We start from the raw sequence: 15,388 nt of genomic DNA, 5'->3' as shown, positions 1-15,388 counted from the left end.
CCCAAAGTGAGATGATAAGCTGTGGTACAATTACAAATGCTGCTCCGGATGACTCCATTGGTGATGTACAACCAATACAAATTCTAGATGACGTTAGTACTGTTGTCGCCAATATATCGGATCCTGCCACTTGGCCAGTCACTCGATCTGGCAAAATCATTGATCATATAATTACTAGTGGCCCAGTGCAAACTCACATTGATAATTATCCGAAGAATGACACAGGCCGACATTTTTCTAAATCCCATTTCACAAAAAATCTTGCAAACAAGGAAACAATTCAGCGCCAATTCAGGATCGAGTTTATTGTTTTTGTTGTAGACTATTTGATAGAACTCAACGTCGAACTTAGTATCTGAAGAGTATAACAACTGGAAACACTTCTCTGAAATGTTAATTTTTTTTTTTACCTTTCTTGAATTAATGCTGAACTACGATTAAAAATAGGAAAAACGATAGACTGTCAAAAGCAACACTTGATTAGAAAGGAAACTACAAAATGGAATAATGCTTTGTCTAGATTGATGCATATCACACTTTATTGAGCCGAAAACAATATGGCGTTCAGAGGTACTTCCGACAAACTATATATGCCAAATAACGGAAAGTTCTTAGGCTTTGTACAACTACTAGCCAAATTTGATCTAGTCATGCAGGAGCACTTGCGATTAGCTATGAAGGCTGATATTTCAGACCACTACTGTGGAAAAGATATTCAAAATGAATTAATAGAGCTGATGGGTGAAAAAGTGAAGTCAGAAATCATATTACACACAAAGAAATCAAAATATTATTCTATTATAGCTGACTGTAGTCCTCACATTAGTCATGTAGAACAACTTTCGCTGACATTACGATTTGTTGATTTATCAGACGATAATGAAAAAATATCAGTAAAAGAGCATTTCTTGGAATTTATACCTGTCAATGAGTCAACTGGTGAAAGACTGACTGAAGTTATTATTAATGTTTTAAATAAATACGAACTAAAATTGAACGATTGCAGGGGTCAGGGTTATGACAACGGGGCGAATATGAAAGGAAAAAATCTTGGGGTTCAAAGGAGAATTCTCAAGATAAACCCCTTAGCTGTTTATGTGCCGTGTGGCTGTCATAGCTACAATCTAGTACTATACGATGCCGCTAAGTCATCCGTAGGATCAGTCACTTTGTTTGGGGTACTTCAGAGGTTGTTCAGCTTCTGTTCATCGATGGAAAATTCTAACCGATCACTTGGGACTATATAAATTAAAAAATCTCAGTGACACACGTTGGGAAGCAAGAATAAATAGTGCGGATTAGTCACTTTGTTTGGGGTACCTCAGATGTTGTTCACATTGTTTTCAGCTTCTGTTCATCGATGTGTTGTGTGATATCCTTTTTGCCTGATCAAAATGTGGTTACTCCCATTTTTGTTTTAAATTTCATTAAAGATTGCAACTTACAAGAACTGTATTCAAATGTATGGATAGCATTGCCAATATTATTAAATATACCTGTAACGGTTACTAGTGGGGAGTGGAGCTTTTCAAAGCTGAAGCTGATAAAAACCTATCTTCGATCAACAATTTCTCAATCTAGATTGACAAACTTAGCAACTTTGTTATTTCATTAAATGTTTTCCCTTTTTTCGAATGGGTTTGAATTGCAGTTGGAGGGCGCCGTAGAAATCTCGCCCAGCGCGCTGGTTGTGTTAAAACCGGCACTGACCACCAACACCACCATTGACACTTAGGTTGCGCTGACTTAAGTATGGTTTGGTTATGCATTTAAGAAACATACGATGGTTCTAATAATTTTGTTTAAGTATAGAAATATGCTTTTATAGAACATTTGCTTTCGCAAACATACAGACAAATGTGCAAACGACATAATATTTGAATAAAAAAATGTGTTTATGTTCTCTGTGTGAAAGGTGTATTTTGTACACATTTTTCGCTGTCAAAATGGAATTAAATATAAACGAAAAGCAAAACGAAATTCTTCGTTGGGAGTGTATTTCTGTCTCTTCATATTCTATGCTTCGGCATATAGTATGCCTTGTCATCATATGCCGTATATACATATATTTCTGTCTCTTCATATTCTCGGTTAGAATATGTGAGAGAATTGTGAGAAATGTTAAAATTGCGAGGCGAATTCCGACCTTCAATGTTAACAAATGCGGTGAATGCCCTAATGTGAATCTATCAAATGTTCGCAGTCGAACCTGCGCCTTCTCTATACTTTTAAGTTCTTTGGACTGACAACAGAAATGATCCTGAGAAGTATAGTCTTAACGCAGAGTATTTCAACGGCCAACGCAGAGTATTTCAACCAAAAGTCACACAAAGAATTCGCAGAAATGAAACAGAAACGAAAGAAATAAAGTCACACAAAATAGTTGAGAATTTGCAGAAATGAAAGACAAACGAAAGAAAAATAATGCGCAAGCATACATAAGCGTACTGTACTTATTGACTGCATTATTTTTGTGTAAAACCTTGGAATTTATTCATTAAAATTACCACTCAGAAGTCGTTTTATCCGTTGTAAGCGAACGATTTTCGAAGAAACATCATTTCTAATATGCCACAACACAAAATTAGAAATGAAGTTCTTAAATCTCACGCTGTCAGATAAAACGATATACCTCGTCATCGCGAGTCGACTTCCAAAAAATGTAAATGAAGACTAACTACAGAAATGATTCTGTGAAGTATAGGCTTAATTTTTCAAAGGCCGACGCAAAGTATTTCAACCAAAGGTCACACAAAATAGTTGAGAATTCCCAGAAAAGAAAACGAAAGAAAAAGAAGTATAACTTCAATAATGCACAAGCATACAAACATACATATGCGCACACATATGAATATGTAACCAAACAAAAATTGAAACATTGTTCTACAAAAACAACAATAGCATAAGCATGGACACATTGTGTTGTTGGTAGAAAATCCGAGCTGTGCCGAAAGAAACGATCGCCGATTGTCACCGCTTCCCTTGCTACTCGAACATCTTCGCAGACAAGGTTGCGCAATATGAATCTATCGCAACCTTTTCCGAACTCGTATAAGAAGTATAACTTCAAAAAAAAAAAGGTGCGTGGAGTCCCTACGCGCGGAAGAAGTTATACTTCTTAGTGATTCTTCACATGAGCTATGAGCGTTATGCAGCATCCCACATCACATCACCACACATCACAGCACGTCACGTCACAACACCTCATCACACAACAGCTCACAGCATACCCCAATACACACACACGCATCAAACACCGATCATTACTACAACACTGCAACACAACAACCATACGATTATCAACGAGACGACTCGTAATGTCAGCTAATATTCACCACCCAAACCATCAAACGGGATTGATCCGACCGGAATTGAGCTCTTACCGTTTTCATCCGTGAAGCAAAGCAGTCGTCCGTGATATTTAGTTTTTCTTCATTTTTTATCAACCGCAATAATCACTGCAATTTCCTTTTTATTAAAACCGCCAAGTGACGGGAGTGGAGTGAATAACCGAGTTCGCCAACCGTGTGCAGCAGTGGGTTCCGCAGAAAACCAAAATAAAAAATTCATATACACATAGGATATACAATACATATATTGTGTAATTAAACCTAATACATTTTATAACGATTATGAAAATCAGCGGTTTGTTTTTATTTTCGATCTCATACGTATACTGTACCAAGTAAGTATACTAGTGTCATACGTCAACAGTGATATTCAAAAGCAAAATGCGAAACAATCATACATACATATATTATGTCGTTTGCACATTTGTCTGTATGATTGCGAAAGCAAATGTTCTACATAAGCATATTTCTATACTTAAACAAAATTATTAGAACCATCGAATGTTTCTTACATGCATAACCAAACCATACTTAAGTCAGCGCAACTTAAGTATCAATGGTGGTGTTGGTGGTAAGCGCTTGGAAAGTCAAGATGCTAACACAGGTTCGAATCTCGACAGAATAAATTTTTAATTTTTTGCTTTTAACATCGTATACTATGTATACAAATAAACATTTTTTTTACTAATAGAAATTAAATTTATCACAGCAATATTATGTATATGTATATTATGTATAATGCTGTGATAAATTTAATATCTATTAGTAAGAAAGATATTTATTTGTATAGTATACGATGTTAAAAGGGATACATCTTCTATCCTATCTTGTGTGTCTGCACATGCTCATATGAGTGTATGTATACGCATGTGCGCGTTCAGAAATTGAAAACATATTTTCATCACTTATCAATATACTTATTACATGTGCGCGCATTGACTAATAAGGACCATAAATCTTTCGTAGGACCTTTCTCTCGAAAACTCGTAACGTCGACTCATTGGTTGTTGTCATCGTCCAAGCCTCTGCACCATATAGCAGGACGGGGATTATGAGCGACTTATAGAGTTTGGTTTTTGTTCGTCGAAAGAGGACTTTACTTTTCAATTGCCTACTCAGTCCGAATTAGCACCTGTTGGCAAGAGTTATTCTGCGTTGGATTTCCAGGCTGGCATTGTTGGTGATGTTTACGCTGGTTCCAAGATAGATGAAATTATCTACAACTTCAAAGTTATGACTGTCAACAGTGACGTCAGTGCCAAGTCGCGAGTGCGACGACTGTTTGTTTGATGACAGGAGATATTTCGGCTTGCCCTCGTTCACTGTTAGACCCATTTCTTTTGCTTCCTTGTCCAGTCTGGAGAAAGCAGATGTTGAGACCGATGATATCAATATCATCGGCATACGCCAGCAGTTGTACACTCTTATAGAAGATAGTACCTTCTCTGTTGAGTTCTGCAGCTCGAACTATTTTCTCCAGCAGCAGATTGAAAAAGTTGCACGATAGGGAGTCGCCTTGTCTGAAACCTCGTTTGGTATCGAACGGCTCGGAGAGGTCCTTCCCGATCCTGACGGAGCTTTTCGTGTTGCTCAACGTCAGTTTACACAGCCGTATTAATTTTGCGGGGATACCAAATTCAGACATCGCGGCATAAAGGCAGCTCCTTTTCGTGCTGTCGAAAGCAGCTTTGAAATCGATGAATAGGTGGTGAGTGTCGATTCTCCTTTCACTGGTCTTTTCCAAGATTTGGCGCATGGTGAATATCTCGTCGGTTGTTGATTTACCAGGTCTGAAGCCACACTGATAAGGTCCAATCAGTTTGTTGACGGTGAGCTTTAATCTTTCACACAATACGCTCGACAGAACCTTATATGCGATGTTAAGGAGGCTTATCCCACGGTAGTTGGCGCAGATGGTGGGGTCTCCTCCACCATTTTATGGATTGGGCATAGCACACTTGAATTCCAATCGTTGGGCATGCTTTCATCCGACCACGTTTTACAAAGAAGCCGATGCATGCTCCTTATCAGTTCTTCGCCGCCGTGTTTGAATAGCTCGGCCGGCAATCCGTCGGCCCCTGCCACTTTGTTGTTCTTCAGGTGGGCAATTGCTATTCGAACTTCTTCATGGTCGGGTAATGGAACGTCTGCCCCATCGTCATCGATTGGGGAATCGGGTTCGCCTTCTCCTGGTGTTATGTGTTCGCTGCCATAATCTAAGTATGCTCTGGGCATCGGTGGCTAGATCACCTTTGGGGGTTCTACAGGAGTATGCTCCGGTCTTGAAACCTTCTGTAAGCCGCCGCATTTTTTCGTAGAATTTTCGAGCATTTCCCCTGTCGGACAGCTTATCAAGCTGTTCGTACTCACGCATTTCGGCCTCTTTCTTCTTCTGTCTGCAAATGCGTCTCGCTTCCCTCTTCAACTCTCGGTATCTATCCCATCCCGCACGTGTTGTGGTCGATCGTAACGTTGCGAGGTAGGCAGCCTGTTTTCTCTCCACTGCGATACGGCACTCCTCGTCGTACCAGCTGTTCTTTTGCACTTTCCGAAAACCAATGGTTTCGGTTGCAGCTGTACGTAAGGAGTTTGAAATGCCGTTCCACAGTTCCGTTATACCGCGTTTTTGACGAGTGCTCTCAGAGAGCAGGAGTGCAAGCCGGGTAGAAAATCTTTCGGCTGTCTGTTGTGATTGCATCTTCTCGACGTCGAACCTTCCTTGTGTTTGTTGGCGTGCGTTTTTTGCTGCACAGAGGCGGGTGCGAATTTTGGCTGCAACAATATAGTGGTCCGAGTCGATGTTAGGATCTCGGAGCGCACGCACATCTAAAACACTGGAGACGTGTATTCCGTCTATCACAACATGATCGATCTGGTTGGTGGTTTTTCGATCCGGAGACAGCCAGGTAGCTTGATCAAATCATAGTCCTTATTTCGTTTGCCATGGTCGTCATCAAAAGGGGGGTTTCTCATCCGAGGCTGTTTGTTGTTTTTCATTGGAGGTGTTTTTTTACGTTTCGGGTCCCAAACCCAGTGCACAACCCTATGCAGGGGATGTTTCGCCTTCTCACTTTAGCTCGCCTTCAAACGGATGTTCTTAGGCTACCCAGAGGATACTTGGTCAAAGACTGGAAGTCGTGAGCTGCTTGAGTCATATGTAAAAGAATCGTTTCTGGCCACTCCCAAGTGAATGGCGATCAGAGAACTTTCCTCACTTGCGTGAACTTCTACACATGACTCCATCCTCCAACGACATACATATGTAAGTAAAAATGATTGTTTGTTTGTTAGTAGCGCTAACGCTCGAGAACGGCGGAACCAATCTTCAGGAAATCAGAAGTTGTTCGCTGTGGATCTGGAAAGGGTTAGATATAAAAAAACCATATACTTTTCATAAGGAAAAGTCGAAAAATTGGAAATTTTCAAAAAGTGACTTTTCATACAATTCTTTTTTGGTTTGTTTTTCAATATTTTGATTTGTAAATTATTTGAATCGTTCAATTTCGGTCGCTTGCTTTTTTATTCCGGCTATTTAAAAGAAAAATTATTGAAAATTATTCAGTGAAAACTTTATGTGTGTTTCAAACGAAGTGATCAATTACAGATTGAAATTTGTTACGAAGACATCGCGCTAATATCGGTCGGCGTTCTTTTTGCCATCAACGTATGGCAGCCCAAGACACATGAACTACATGAGACTCCCAGGATGCGATGACATATGTATGGAATTATGGATCGCTGTCAATCAGCAAGCGATCTTTACGATAATACAGGAAGACTTTTCAAACAACAGCTACGATGTTTGATGGACTTTATCTTGAAACAACGTATGTACATATATACAAGTATGGTGCAGTCAGATGCTGGATGTACTCTGTTGAGTTGCAAAAAAGAGGTTTGCTGCACGCACACATTCCTTTTTGGATGGTGGTTACACCAGATCAAATTGATGAAGTCATTTCTGCTGAAATTCCTGATGCAGAGAAAGATCCAGTATTATACGAAGTGGTGAAAACCATTATGGTTCATGGGTCTTGCGGATACCACAATCCCACTTCGATTTGTATGTCTGACAATAAATCCACTAAACACTATCCACGTGCTTTTCTTTCGGAAACACAAACTAGAAATGATGGCTGTACTGTACTGTACTTTATCGGCCTTGCTCACCAGCCGACAATGACAGAACATTCAGCTTTCAATTTAGAAGAGTGAATATCGAAGTTGTAATCACACGGATCGTACTATATTCACCATTATTGTCTAATTCATATCAATGTTGACTATTGCAGTTTGGTGTAATCAATAAAATACGTTTGAAAGTACATCAACAAAGGAAGCAATATGGCGGTTATTGGTCTTGAACGTTACGGTTGATACGTGAACTGCACTAAAGCACTTTGTAGTGCTTTCCGACTGTTGTGCGTCTCGCAGTTAATTTGGAGAATGGCCAAAGAGTGTATTTCAACCCAGGGAATACAGTACAGCCAATGGAAACACCGCCAGCAACAAAATTAACATTTACGATTTTTTGCTCAATTTTCGTCAGTGATCCGTTTGCGAGGACATTCGGAAATACCTCGATATTATTCATGGAATGCATCGTTGAAGAAATAATTACGCAGAAAGCAAGGCCAACCAGTAAATGAACATCCAGGTGTGTTATCAATTAATGCATTAAGATGAATTTACACAATCCACCCGAAAAACGACGATTGTTTCTATCTTCGGTTGCTATTGATAAATGTACGCGTATGTATGTATACGTATGTGAATTATACGGTGTGTGCAACTTTTTGAGAAGCAAGACAGCAATTACAATTGCTGGAAAATGATAATCACTGGAATGAAAATGACGTTCGCACACTTTTCACATTAATCATTTAGACATATCAGCCACCAAATCCGCGTCTATTATGGGATACGAACAAAAATGACATTGCCGAAGACATTTTACATCTAAAAATTGAATATGGATAAATTCCGGTTGATATTTCCGGTGGTTTGATATCAATTCCATCTGCCGTTTATCGATTCACGAAAGATGAACTCATCAAAAATGTTTATCCGAACATTGGCCAAATTATCTTAACTACGATTCCTTGAGTGCACGTGCAATGACAGCTGCCCAAAATACCGATGTTGATGACAAATTCCGGGAGAATTGCGCTCATACAAATCGATCGATCGTCTTGACAATGAAGACAACGCCGTGAATTATCCAGTGGAGTTTCTAAATTCTTTGGAGGGGCTTTGTATGCCACCGCATCATTTGCGTGTTAAAGTTGGATCTGTCGTTATTATGTTTCGCAATCTACAAGCGCCGAAACTGTGTAATGGAACCCGACTGATTGTGACGCAGCTATCGAATACAAGGAGGCAGAATGCTTGATTCTACGAATTTGTTTGAGTTCTCACGATTTGCCATTTCAGTTCAAACGGATTCCGTTTCCAGTAAAAATAGCATTTGAGATGACAATCATCAGGACACAAGGATAGTCGCTAGAAGTGTATGGCATAAATTTTGGGCTGCTATGATTTTTACACGGCCCAAAATACGTGGCGTGCTCACGAGTTGGAAAACTATCTTCTCTGTACATTTACGCACCGGAACAGAAACCAAAAAATGTTGTTTATCAAGCTGCGTTACATTGAAAATAAAAGAAATGATAAATTTAATTTTCTTTTCATTTCAAAACAACACATGTATGTAATTTCACGCAGGAAAACGGCTGCGGGGTCAGCTTCTTATATTTATATTTCCATACATTGCCGAACAAATAATGCGTAAGCATACAAACATACATATGCGTACACATATGAATATGTCACCAACAAAAAATTGATCTTCACAAGTCAATATGGCAGCCAAATTGGCGAAGAATATGTGTAATAAATTTTACAGCAAAAACGATTTCATTCATGAACGCAGGCGCAAATTCCACAAGCGATCTCCCTTCATTCATAAAAACAGAGGCCGTAACATCTCCCCGAGCATGCCTTTGCAAACAAGTCGTCTTTTCGCGACGATGGCAAAAGCTAAAAATCATAAGTTGCACAACTTTCTAGTGCTTCTCGCAAAAATCTGCGTCGATATGTATTCACGATCATACGTATACATACATACATACATATTTACGCATGTTTGTAGGTGAAGCTGCTACAGGGGCAAGGGGTGACAATCGGAGGCCATTACTTTACTTATGTCATAGAAATTCTATTGCTACGAATATGGAAATGACAATGAAATAATGCAAATATGCATATTTCTAAAGGTCATTAATTTTTTTGAAGAAACGAAAGGAATGAATGATCCAGACGTATAGTCTTAACTTTTCAACGGCCAACGCAGAGTATTTCAACCAAAAGGAATTTATTCATTAAAATCACCACTCAGAAGTCGTTTTATCCGTTGTAAGGGAACGATTTTCGAAGAAACATCATTTCTAATATGCCACAAGACAAAATTAGAAATGAACTTCTTGAACCTCACGCTGTCAGATAAAACGATATACCTCGTCATCACGAGTCGATTTCCAAAACTGGAAATGAAGACACACAGAAATGATTCTGTGAAGTAAAGTCTTATATTTTCAAAGGCCAACGCAGAGTATTTCAAACAAAAGTCACATAAAATAGTTGAGAACTCGCAGAAATGAAAGACAAACGAAAGAAAAAGAAGAATAACTTCAATAATGCACAAGCATACAAACATACATATGCGCACACATGTGAATATGTAACCAACCAAAAATTGAAACATTGTTCTACAAAAACAACAACAGCATAAGCATGGCAACATTGTGTTGTTGGTAGAAAAGCCGAGCTGTGCCGAAAGAAATGATCGCCGATTGTCACCGCTTCCCTTGCTACTCGAACATCTTCGCGGACAAGCCTGCGATAGATTCATATTGAGCAAGGTTGCGCAACCTGAACAACTCCTTTTCCGAACTCGTATAAGAAGTATAACTTCAAAAAAAATGACGGATGTTTTACCAACTGACTTGGACTATAACGAAATAGACAGAATAGTTAGAAATCTTGAAGGATTTGTAGAAGTCAGTAGGATTAACAAAAACAAGGGATCTAAATAAAGATAAACTTAGAATTAAATGCGTGGAGAAAGTTTTTCAATATATAGGAAACGATAAGAAGGCCACACTTGAGGATTATTATAATTAGTACACAATTATGCCTGAGACTATAGAGATGATACAAGTATCAAAAAAGAAAGATTTGTTTTAAATGGGAAGTAATACAAGTGCTCCAAAATACGAAAGGTTGCATTATTGCGATTATTGTACGGGGAAAAAAAGAAAAAATTTATCAAAAATGGCTTTAACTAGCGAAAATGAGACCTACAGCATTGACTACATTAAGAAATAAAATTACTCAGGATGCTAATGACATTTTGTCCAACCACGGAACAGTTTTAAATTTTGATGCTATTTTAGTACGAATAGATTTCGCTTACGCCGATAAGCGACTAGCTCATATAATTGAGCAAGAAATGAGTATTCTGCGTCAAGGCAATTACTCCATAATTGAATATTATAATAAGGTTAATGAGAAATTAACCCTGCTAATAAACAAAACCATAATGACTTACGGATCGGATAGTGCCGTAACTAAAGAGTTTAACGCCAATAATAGGCGGATGCCTTACGCACATTCATAACGGGGCTAAACGGAAACTTAGAAAACATACTATTTTCACTATCGCCAAGCGATTTACCAAATGCTTTGAAAAAAGCACAAAAATTAGAATCTAACAATATGCGAGCGACCTTTGCATTACAATTTGGAAAAAATCAAAACCATTCAAATCCTAACAACAATAACAGGCAACATACTTTTAATAATAACAGATTCATTAACGATAATTTCAATAATAATTTACGGTTCCCACAAGTCCAGCCACAAAGGAATTACAACTAAAGAATGGGTTATCAGAATAACCAACCACGACCTACACCAATGGATGTCGATTCAAGCATCCATACACGCAACCGTATGTTGCAAAAGCCAACAACCTTTAACCAAAACAATTTAGAAAAAAAAACACATGGAAGTACACAACAGAATGTGCAGCCACCGATTAAGACACAGCGAATTAATAATATTAATTTTTTAGGCCAAAATTAACTCTGCCATATATTTTTCTAAATGACAGGGTTACTGGTCAACATTTTAAAATATTAATAGATACGGGAGCAACTAGTTGCTATATTAAATCAGGAATATACAAAAATAAAAATAAATTAGACATACAAAAGAGAGTAAAAACAATTATTGGATTTTCGATAATACGCTATTATCACATTATTGCATTATTCGGTAAAAAACAAATATTCTACGAAATCGAAAATTTGGAGGCAGATCTATTAATAGGATACAAATTTTTGAAGGACATTAATGCGGTGATTAACACGGAAAAAAAGAAGTTAATAATAAATAATGAAAAATAGGAGGATGTATTTAGCTTAGGATGCGAATATGAGCATCAAAAAAGTAAGGATAATTTAAAGATCGTTAAGGAGGACGAAATTATTTTGGAAGCAAAGACTTCTAAAGCGCCAGCCGACGGAAATACCGGCAAATATAAAAAAATAAATACTGTGGAGGAGGAAAGCTCTACAATGCCAGCTGAAGATTTATACCTGTTAAAAATAAATCCGTTTCCAATGCGACTCTGTTACAGCAAACATGCATACTAACCAAAAATGTACAAAACCAACCAAAACCAATAATTTTTTCACTTTAACTGTTCATTCCTGTTAAATACTTTAAATAAAGCGGAATCTCAACAGGTTATGGGTCCAGGCACGTGGGTACCGCGTTTTTTTTTGATATTTAAAATATTTAAAGTACATAGTTTATACTAGTATTCATTTAAGAATACAATCGCAATGAGTTGTATGTATCAGATTGAAAAATTAGATGAAGGTAAATACGATACCTAGAGCATCCAAATGCGCAGCGTGCTGGTGCATGCAGAGGCGTGGAAAGTCATCAGCGGACAGAGACCAGCAGCACACGGAGAGGGCTGGGATACGCACGATAACAAAGCATTGGCCATGATGACATTGAGTGTGAAGCCATCGCAATTGTGCTATCTAAAGAACTGCACAACTTCAGCTAGTGCCTGGAGAAAGCTAAAAGAGGTGCATCAACCCAGTGGACCAGTAAGAAAAAAACGCTTTATAAGCAGTTGCTTGGTTTGCGGATGATAGAAGGCGACGTTATGTCCAGCTATATAAATAAATTTTGTACAACAGTTGACAAGCTTTCGGAGGTTGACATTAAGCTCAGTGAAGAGCTGGCAGTAATAATATTACTTTCAAGCTTGCAAAAAAGCTTTGAAAATTTCGTGATCGCCATGGAAACACGCGATAGCCTGCCTTCCCTTGAGATATTAAAAATAAAGTTATTAGAGAAAGGAGATCGCAGGGGCACTTCATCTAAAACAGATCATTACAATGAACAACAGGCGTTTCAAGCAACCACAAAGCCGACGGAGAAAAAGCGAGAGGAGAAGAGTAATATCAAATGTTACATATGTGGTCAACGGGGTCACTACAAGAATCAATGCAGAAATAAAGGAAAAGAAAAATCGACAGAATCGCAACAACAACATAGGCCATTTACAGTTTTAGCAGCGACAGATGTGGGTGACTTAAAACACTCGAGATGGTACCTGGACAGCGGCGCGACGGCAGTAGGCAGAGGCGATGTTGTAGTTCAAACAGATTTTTGTGAGCTAAGGTTGGAGAACGTATTGCATGTCCCGCAAATGAAGGGAAATTTTGTATCGGTGACTCGAGCTGTCGAACGTGGCTGCACAGTAAGCTTTAACAACGAAAACGCTACCGTAAGCTAGAATGGCGAACAAATTTTAAAAGCAGAAAAAAGAAATAAATTGTTTGTATTTGAGTGTATTAACAACGCGTATTTTGGTGCAGCATTGTGCAGTGCAGAAGTTTGGCATAATAGATATGGCCACTTAAATTATGGCAGTTTGATGAAGCTAACAAAAAATAAAATGGTGTTTGGCATAGAAAATGTGAAGTTCGCAGACAGTACGAAGTGTAAAATGTGTATGAAAAGTAAAATCCACACTCAACCGTTTCCAGCGGCGTCTGAAAATCGAGCAAAAGAATTGTTGGAGCTAGTGCATACCGACGTATGCGGCCCATTTGAAAAGCGTTCTCTTGGTGGCTCATCATATTTTTTAACATTCATCGATGACATGTCTCGGCGTATTTTCATATTTTTTCTCAAGTCTAAAGATGAGGTGTTTGAAAATTTCGTAACTTTCAAGAAAATTGTCGAATGCCAGGTTGGGCAGAAAATCAAGGTTTTACGGAGCGATAACGGCCGAGAATACATCAACAAACGTTTCGATGACTTCCTAAAACAACAGGACATAACGCGTCAGCTGACGGTACCCTACAGTACCCAACAGAATGGCGTCGCAGAACGAGTGAACCGCACTCTTGTTGAGATGGCAAGAAGTTTACTTGTACACTCAAATTTGCCAGAGTTTCTATGGGCAGAGGCGGTGCAGACAGCGTGCTATATACGCAGCGTTGTTTGGCATAACACCATATGAAGCTTGGAGTGGTAGAAAACCGAATGTAAACAATGTGCGTAAATGTCCGTGGCTGCTAGCTTAGACAAAACGCGGAAAAATAAATTCCATGCGAAAGGTAAAGAGTAAAGATTCGTTGGGTACTCCTTGGCATCAAAAGCTTACAGACTCTACGATAAACAGAAACATCAAATTGTAGAAAAACGTGATGTTCCGTTCTATGAACATTTCAAAGAATCTCAGTTAGATGATCAAATCGTTTTTGATGAATTACCAGAAATTTTGCCAGCTGATTCAAATCCTAATGAACAAACATTTATTCCGTGCAGAAGTGAAGTTAAGCAGGAGAAACGTACATATGTGCAATGAAGAAAGTGACGAACACGGCAGTGCAGAAGAGCTAGAGCTGGAGCAGAAACGTAAGCTGGGACCAGGTAGACCAAGAATTATTCGGAGCGGTATACTAGGACGTCCGAAGGAGAGCTACAATGTTATAGCGGCAGTGCAATCTGTAGAGATACCATTATCACAGACATTTAAAGAGGCAACTGACGGCAAGTATGCTTCATACTGGCAGGCGGCTATGGACGCAGAGCATAAGGCCTTGGTGGTAAATGGCACGTGAACTGTGGCAGACTTACCAAAGGGTGAACAAGTAATTGGGTGTAAATAGGTTTACACCGTTAAAAGAGATAAAACTGGCGCAGTTGAGTGGTACAAAGAACGTTTGGTAGTCAAGGGGTGCGCGCAGAAGTTCGGCGTAAACTATAACGAAACATTTTCTCCGGTGTGTCGATATGAACCGAAACGCTTGATACTCGCGCTCTCAAAAATTATTTTATTTATTGAATCTGCTTTTTCTTAAAGCCTAACAATAAGTAATGAAATCTTAAATCTATTTAAAAACTAGACAGACTCACGCAAGTGATTGAGCTGTTTTGGTGTTACGTCGCTCTTTAATACGCAGGCATATTTCTTCTTTTAAATCGTGTTTGATCGCAGGAATGTACCAAAGCATTAGCCAAAGGGTTTGGGTGATCTCGGAGTTTAGATATATATTTAATTCTGCTGTCTTCTACTTCTTTTTTTACCATAGGAATACCAAGGTCTTTATGGATATTTTCGTTACGCATGTACCATGGTGAACACGTGATTGTTCTAAGCATTTTTGATTGGAACCTTTGTATTAGATCAATATTAGTTGCACAGGTCGTACCCCACAGTTGAATGCCATACATCCAAATCGGCTTTATGACCGCATTATATAAGAGCACTTTGTTGTCTAGGCTAAGTTTGGAGTTTTTATTTAAAAGCCAATTTAAATTTGCAGCTCTAATCTTCATACATGTTATTCTACTAGATACGTGTTTTCTCCACGTGAGCCTTCTATCTAGGTGAATACCAAGATATGTTACTTCGTTCGCTTGGGGTACTAAGATATTTTTTA

At 38.6% G+C, this 15,388-nt stretch overlaps 4 protein-coding genes and 2 pseudogenes across 22 annotated transcripts in view; all 6 read right to left on the bottom strand.

Annotated features, from left to right (window-relative positions):
* Positions 1-15,388, bottom strand: part of LOC105224078 (voltage-dependent L-type calcium channel subunit beta-2) — a 995,088-nt gene that overhangs the window by 666,708 nt on the left and 312,992 nt on the right. The window lies entirely within an intron of this gene.
* Positions 1-15,388, bottom strand: part of LOC125780351 (uncharacterized) — a 296,278-nt gene that overhangs the window by 130,631 nt on the left and 150,259 nt on the right. The window lies entirely within an intron of this gene.
* LOC125775455 (uncharacterized) overlaps positions 1-15,388 on the bottom strand; it is a 59,808-nt gene that overhangs the window by 32,420 nt on the left and 12,000 nt on the right. The gene's annotated exons all lie outside the window — the stretch shown is intronic.
* The window catches only part of LOC125775546 (uncharacterized), a 121,528-nt gene that overhangs the window by 101,247 nt on the left and 4,893 nt on the right, over positions 1-15,388 (bottom strand). The window lies entirely within an intron of this gene.
* LOC125776049 (small nucleolar RNA U3) lies at positions 2,506-2,708 on the bottom strand (annotated as a pseudogene).
* LOC125775881 (small nucleolar RNA U3) lies at positions 9,739-9,937 on the bottom strand (annotated as a pseudogene).

Source organism: Bactrocera dorsalis, chromosome 1, assembly GCF_023373825.1.
Source record: "Bactrocera dorsalis isolate Fly_Bdor chromosome 1, ASM2337382v1, whole genome shotgun sequence".
NCBI classification, from domain to species: Eukaryota; Metazoa; Arthropoda; class Insecta; order Diptera; family Tephritidae; genus Bactrocera; species Bactrocera dorsalis.
Note: the sequence above shows the minus strand (reverse complement) of the source record. Positions and strands in the feature narration are given on the sequence as shown.